General features: G+C 37.4%; 2 long non-coding RNA genes across 4 annotated transcripts; both read right to left on the bottom strand.

Moving 5' to 3' along the window:
• Positions 1–2,082: 2,082 nt before the first annotated feature.
• Positions 2,083–3,555, bottom strand: LOC120438021. The gene is made up of 4 exons (XR_005611596.1): positions 3,397–3,555; positions 3,023–3,147; positions 2,802–2,917; positions 2,083–2,659 (listed from the first exon to the last, which is right to left on the bottom strand). It is a non-coding gene; the product is annotated as an uncharacterized LOC120438021 (long non-coding RNA).
• A 518-nt stretch (positions 3,556–4,073) lies between these two features.
• Positions 4,074–6,840, bottom strand: LOC120438020. Of its 3 annotated transcripts, none has more exons than XR_005611595.1 (5): positions 6,811–6,840; positions 4,839–5,029; positions 4,627–4,740; positions 4,267–4,472; positions 4,074–4,149 (listed from the first exon to the last, which is right to left on the bottom strand). It is a non-coding gene; the product is annotated as an uncharacterized LOC120438020 (long non-coding RNA). The 3 variants fall into 3 exon arrangements; XR_005611594.1 differs by having other exon boundaries at positions 4,839–5,034; positions 6,811–6,825; XR_005611593.1 differs by lacking the exons at positions 4,627–4,740; positions 4,839–5,029; positions 6,811–6,840 and having other exon boundaries at positions 4,267–4,507.
• Positions 6,841–7,780: the final 940 nt, after the last annotated feature.

The raw sequence follows: 7,780 nt of genomic DNA, 5'->3' as shown, positions 1-7,780 counted from the left end.
TGCTTATCTCATGCAAGTCAGTAGTTTTTCCTTTGTTTTGCAATTGAGCAGACTCAAACTGATGTTTCTGAAATATCCATATTATCAAATGTTTCAGAAGCATGCACTCATTTTCAGAGATATTGGTTCTGTGGAATTTGTTGCAATTGTAAACGAAGACAAATACAAGAGTTTGATGTCTTAGTTGTTATAAACTGATCTTTACTGTCACTTATCAAAGGTTTTGTACTATTTTAATATTTCAAGTTTTATGCTAACAGGTGTGACTGAGCACAATGAAGTTTAAAAATTTTGCAAATGTAAAGAATAACTTTTCTAAAATAGCAAGTGTCTCGTTGATACATTACATTAATGCAGACTTTATGTTGTTACTTCACAAGAATCACTACTGCTCCTAGAGTATTGGTCAGAATTTAATCTTCACCCAAACTGGGCTCAAGACCAAGTTCAAATTTATTGTTTCACAGGGAGCAGCCTTTGAGTTTTGATGGATTGTGAGAAAGATGAGCTACGTCACTGATTTTTCTGTTTCTCAGATGACTAAGATGGCACAATAAATGGTGAATGTTGGGTGCTCATGAGTAATTGTCTTGTCATGTTCTTAAAACAAACTTTCTGTATGAAATGATCAGATAGACTTGGAATCTGTGGGATTTTATTTTTTTTTCTGTAAACAACAGAAAATTAATTTAAAGGAATGTAGATATTTAAACCTGAGATCTAAGATAAACCTAACAGGTAGTTTTGCTGAAATGGATGTTAGAAAGCTAAAAAAACAAAACAAAACTTAAGATGTTTAATACACATTTTTCTTTACATCCAGTCAATCAACTCTGATAATTAAAATGAAACTGATTTACAAGTTCACTCAGCTACCTTAAGGAGCTCAGGTAATTAATAAACTTAAATCAACTTAGCTAACAGATTATGTTAGTTAAGCTAAAATAGATTCCTAAGTTAAAAGAACTACTAAAGTATTTGAATTAACTAAAAAACCCAAGTCAACTGAACTAGGACAAGAGTTTAAACAATAGATTATTTTAATTTAGCTGAAAGGGTTTTCCCAAGTAAAAATGACAATTAAAGGAGTTGAACTGACTAACAAATCTCAGTCAACTAAACTAAGACGAAAGTTTAGACAACATGTGATTTTTCATTAAGATAACAATTGGTTGTGTTATAAGAACAAACTCTATTTCTTGACTTAACTTAAAATTTTAAGGCAGCCCTGTACCTGATATTTTTAAGTTGAAACAACAAGTTATGAGCCTGGGTGGATACGTGGTTATAATATAAAATGACTGATACTGAATATGAATATTTCATGAAAATCAAATTATAATATGAATTCCTAGGTGTTTGTTATGTCCAACAAGAGATTGATTACATATGTCTGAATTGCTAACCCTAACCCTAGCTCAACAGACCACAATGCCCTGGACTGTCAGTATTATTACATGCTGTGAACATAAGTAGCTTTGACCACAGTTTATGTTGTAAAAGAGAAGGAATATTAAAAAAAGATCAACATTGTGATATTATTTCTTCCAAACTGACCAGAAACATGCTTGTCAGACTCTCACAGCACAGGATCAGACTCACTGTGCATGACGGCTCAGGCCAATAATGTTTGTTAGATTGTCAGTTGTTTAGTGCTTCTGCACAGTTAGGGTCACCATCTCTATTTCAGTATAATTAATATGCAGAAAACACTAAAAGTTGATTCTCTTCCAATATTCTAGCATAATTAAAAAACTTTGACTTTGTAAGTACATATTGTTACAGTCCTAATGCCAATATGATTCTTCATAACTCCTGCTTTGAAATACTGAACTTTAAAATTGACCTGATGAAAGATAATTTACAGTGGCAGTCTGTCTGGATAATTCTGACTGTAAGATCACTGTATTAATCTGAATCCTTCTGCAATGTGCTATGAATGAATGCTGATGCAACTCACTGTGGGAAAGCTGTTAATAAATGAATCTGTGACACATGCAACACATTCACAGAGGAAGAGGACACAAAGGGAGGACATGCAGAGGCTGTGTTAAAGTCAGAAATCCAAACCTTTAGTCAAAAACAGGCAGCGGTTACAAACAGGAAGACAAGCAGTCCATCAAACAGTCTACAGGGTCAAACATACAGAGAATTCAAACAGCAGTAAAAAAATAACTGGACACTGAAAAACTTAAAGCAATGTGAGACGAAACAAAAGGAAGCAGCGCAGTATATTCACTGAATTATCATCAATTACAAAAGAAAAAAACGACGATTTCTAAGGATTATTTGCTTAATTGCGGGTAGACTGTGGCTGGTAAAGATGGAAACATACAGAATGTAAACTGTGTGAGTTTGGTGAACTTTGTTAGTAACAAATGAGGTAAAAAACAAAACAAAACAAAACAGAGAAAACACAGAAAGAGGCTCTCAGTATTCATGAATAATTAGAAAGCATCTAAACATTCCGGTCATGGATTTTTACAGTCTTAGTTCCGCTCGCTGTCATCATTATAATCATCATGATCAATGGCGAGGTCCTGAGGTGGGCGGGGCTGTCTCTGGTGATGTCACCATGAAGGAACAGCGTCTGGCACGTGTTGATGAAACATCCCAGTACACTGGTGTAGTTTCCTCTCCAGCTGTTGGACATTTGACACTTCAACATTAAGGGGAAGAAGAAGAAACAGTGTTAGGTCAGGTGACCACATGGTTTCTAAAATAACTGACAGGAAGTAACCAGGCCGTTAGAAATGGATATCATGTGTTTATAGTTACTGTAGTTAGATAGCTCTACTTACCAAACGCAGAAGCACACAGATGGCAGATCAGATGCTGAATGTTGCAGGAACATGCTCATGTGTGGTGATCATTCAGTGCTGCAGGTTAGACAGTCCAATAGTGATATCCTGCCCATCTGAGAGTTTGAAAACACACATGCAAAGATTTATTTTGTGTTACAGTCAAAGTGGGATGTTCGTTTTTGTCCTTTAAAAATGTTTGTGTATTTGAAAGCACTAACATTTTATGATGACTTGGATCGTCTCTCTCTAAGAGTGTCTCCTTTAAAGGGGAGACAAGTGTATCCACTGATCCACGTCACTTTACCTGGATGATGACTCCTCTCTCCCTCACTCAGAAACACTCCTAAAATAACCAAGCAAATAAATAATACAGAAGATTTACTCACATTACAAAAACATCAAAAACTTCTCCCTTTGATTCCATTCCTCCATTCCTGCTAAACATCAGGCAACAAATATCCCAGTAAATCACAGTAAAATGTAAAGCACATATTTTCTCTGCTTTGTCTAACCTCTGCAGAGCCTCTGTCAAGAAAAACATATCTGAAAGCATAAAACAAATATACATTTCATAACACGTCACTGGACAAACCTCGGTTAGTTGATTTCCTCTGTGCAGTGCAGACGAGCATCAGTCAGCAAGTCAAGGTGGTGAGATGGACTCGTGCCCTTTGTGACTCTGCTGGTTCTTCTGAGGAAACACCACCGTCTCTCCACACCGTCACCATCTGTGAGCACAAACGGCCGCTCTGCTCTGCCAGCATGTAGGAAATCAGATATCACACACACAAGGGTGAAGAAACATTAGGGCTCAACTTTGGATACATTAGATCTAAATAGATCAAAGTAGCTCTTAGTTTCAGCAATCAGACAGACAATGATACCAAACTGATTCTGTATGAATACAATATAGTATTGTCAATACAGGTGTCAAATTAATGTATTAAAAGTAATACAGATATATGTATATATATTTTTGATAAATTAGTTTGCTAAATTAGAATATATATATATATATATTTTGTTTTTTCATTTAACAATTGCAACTGAAAGAAATTAAATATTGAACAAAAATATATTGTCATATTCTTCATTCTCAAATACAAATTTCACAAAGTAAATTTTTGATTAACAGAAAAAATATGAATTACAAAAAATAATTGTATGTTATTAAAATATTATGCAACCATGACCAAAGTCAGAATCATCATTACAGTATTGTGGACTTAATGCTTGATAAACTTCAGGGGAGATCATGATGACAGAAAACTGTAAACAACACTCTGAAGTCTGAAGCTGCTTTTCTTGTTTCTGTGACCTCAGCACGCTGACAGACCTGAAGTTGCTACAGATTTTAAAAAGTGATAATTACAGGGAAGAAACTTCTCTTTTTCATCGCTTTAATCAAACATTTGATGCCTCAGCTGTCTCAGTCCTAAAGCATTCTGCAACTACAACTAACCTGAGGAGGCTTGGATTTGGCTGCAGGTGCCCCTGTACATCCTTCTCAGCAGCACACATGTGGGTACCATTTAATCACACTTCTTCCTGAGCTTTGCTTCATCACAAGACTAAAGGTGGCATCCCGTGTCACAGTCTTATCATCATCCAATTGGAGAAGAAACATTTACAGGCCTCCTGGTTTTGTTTTCTGATCCTGCAAAAAGACTGAGGACAACAAAGCCCAGAGAACATGAGATACACAACATCCAACATTCAGACTCAACAGCCTCCATAAATGAAGAGCACCAGGTTGGTCCAGTTATACTAGATATAAGCATACTTCACATTACTGTGTATCAATAATAATCAAGAGACAAACTTTGAAGATGCAGAGCATGATGTCCCATCATCAGACTGTAAACAAACATCCACCAGGCTTCTTTGTTGGCAGAGGTGATGATTCTCCCATCAGGGATCAGTGCCGTGTATTAACCTGTGATATAAGCAGCAGTCACTGAAATATTACTGTTTCAGATAAGAAATCTAGCACATGAAAGCCAGGGTGGGAGGGATCTCTGCAAACTGACTTACCTCTGCGAGTGTGAGGCTGTTCCTCCAGCCTCAACAAAAATCTGACTCTCCAGTCACAGACAAACAAAAAAACTCCAGCTGGGAGATAGAAAACGCTGCCTGGGTCTTGCTGGATGTTGCTGGTCAGAGTCCACACATTAGCAGAGTGCTGCTTGGTCCCACTGACCCATGTGGACAGTGACTGTGGAGAACTGTTCTGGAAAACAGAAAAGAGAATTAAAATGACAAAAAGCCAAATTTCCACAAAGACTCGCTTAGAATCAGCAATCAGAAAATCATTGGTTCATATTACAATTAAATATGACCAGGCTCCTTAAATGTAAGCAGTTAAGATCTGATTTGATTTACATCCTTCACACAGCACATTTGTCCAGGCTGTCAGGTAAACATAGAATTAATCTCAGGTAGCATGACTCACAGTAGAGATTCAGTAAGAAAGATTGCCAGCTCTAATATTATTACCACATAATAATATTGGGGGGGGGGGGTGTCGTGGAATTTTGTAAATAAAGTCTGCAACACAGAAAGAGCTGTGATCAAGCTGTTTATTACTGTGTGCAGGAGAGCCAACACACATCAAACATCACAGTTCACAGTCATGTCAGCTCTGCCACAGAAGTGGTGCTCCTACTCCTTTGTGCATTCCAAGGAAGAGGGAGGAAGTTACAAACTGATCATACCACACTTCACGCGTCTCGCTATGAAACCTAACAGATCAATGGTTAAGCTGTTTTGTGCCCTTGGCCTCATCAGCACCTGTAAAGGGAGTTGTTTTCTCAAACTGCTGATGCTGAAGTACGTTCATCTAGTTTTAGAAACTTTCACTGAACAGTCTATAACAGTGTCACAACTAAGCATATGCATAAGCACTTAAATACTTTAAATGAGAATAATAGAAATTTCTATTACAGGAGCCAGAGCCTGTCCCAGTAGTCATAGGTAGAGCACACCTGGACAGGTCACCAGTCTGTCAGAGGACTAACACAGAGACAGACATCAGAGTAACAAATCTATTTAAAATTAATGTAAGTTTGCTGCAGCTGTATGTATGAACATGTGTTTCTGTGCTCACAGTCCACCTCTCAGGAACCTGGAGTTCATTTTAAGTCTACTTTAAACAGACCTCACAAAAGGCTGATGTGGCTGGATCAGTAGTCTGATTTAAGTACGATGCCTTTGGCCAGGGATTAATCTGGTACATCTCTTCACTGCAGTCTTACATATTATCCCCACACCTGAATAAAAAATATTGATATTTACAAATAACAAATTCAGCTGATGCAGCCTGACTCAATCTGATTCCAGATGTTCAGCACACACAGAGACACAGAGGTACTGTTTAAAGTTTAGTGTTAACCTGAGTCACTGATCATTTACAGTATTACAGAGTCTGGCAGTCTTTGCATGATGTCCATGTCACTGTAAGTTTCTAGCTGACTCTCAGGTGTGACAGGTGTGCCAGCAGGAAAGAGTAATAATAACCTGCATCCTGAGGTTTGTCATGCAGGATTAAAGGAGCCAGGCTTTGTTCACACAGCTAGGATTGTATTTTACACTGACCCTGGGTCAGTATAAGTATCATACAGTTTAAACGAAGCACTGAAACGTGCACATATTTATTACAGATGCACTGAAGCTAATCGGGATATTTACTGTTAATCTGTGGCTGCGATTAATCACTTTACTGGAAACTTTATTAACTAGTAACTTCATCAGTCATGACAGAAGCTAATATTTCTGTGCTAACATCGTTTAAACAGTAACAGCTTTACTACAATATAAGCTAACGTTTACACCGTAACTTTAAGCTAGCACCATAAAGACGGTAAAACACGTAATAATATCTACAAATGCATCTTAAAGCTGTTATATTAGCACTCGGTGTATTACTAACATAACCACATTAACATTATTGACACTCGCTGACTTTTAATAGTCATTCTATAGATGCTGTCCGTTTAAATGGCCTTACCTGTAACACTGCTGTATCCACCGGATTCCAGCCAGAGTGGATTCTGGAGTCTTCCACGCTCCTGTTAGTGATCCTCCATCTGGATGGATGATAACAACCTTCTGAACAATCTAGCAGGTGGATGGCCCATATCTATGGCACTGATTTCTGCTAATAACGCCCATTGTATGGACTGATAACAGCCGAAGCGGGTGAATAAAGTCACCGTGTCGCTAGCTGTGCCATTACCCAGCATACACCTCTCCCTCCATAAATGCAATAAACGATACAAAAGTAATGGCCTATAATTAATTTATCTGCTGTATCTGCTGTTTCTCAGGTAGTTGTTTACATTATATAATATATTGTGTTCAGTACACGTCACTACAATGTGATTTCGGAAATATATAAATATACGGACAACAGGCTCTTCCGCGGCAATCTCTTGTCGTCAATAAACAACGTTTAGGGAGCTCTATAGTATTCAATAGGAGGACCCTGCACGTCAATTCCCGACGCGAGGGGGGTGAAGCAGAGGGAGCCTGACCATGCGTCACACGTTTGACGAGTTGGGAGTGAGAACGTGTTGAATAAGTAGGATTGACTTAATTTTCCACTTTCCCTCAAGGAATTAATGCTTGTCAAATCAAAGTATTTTATTTACATCAGATTACTTTAAAAAATCATGTTTGATGTACTAATAATAATCTGTTACCTTAATATCAATGTATTGCATAATGTCAGTATATTTTAATGTTTAACATCAACTTATTTTTGATTGCCAGTGGTACACAATGATATTGTGTAATGTAAACACATTGCAATTATGTCCCTGCAACACAAATTATGGCTTTAAATCCTACTTAATTTTTTCAATTGAAATATTAACTGATCATTATTGACAAAAAAGGCAAAGACTGTGAGTGCTACTGAACAATTCACCTTTATTAAACTGTAACAGCAGTGAAAGCAGCAAGCTGCCATGAACAAG

Source organism: Oreochromis aureus, linkage group 3, assembly GCF_013358895.1.
Source record: "Oreochromis aureus strain Israel breed Guangdong linkage group 3, ZZ_aureus, whole genome shotgun sequence".
Taxonomy (NCBI): Eukaryota; Metazoa; Chordata; class Actinopteri; order Cichliformes; family Cichlidae; genus Oreochromis; species Oreochromis aureus.
This window is presented reverse-complemented; position numbering and strand designations above follow the sequence as displayed.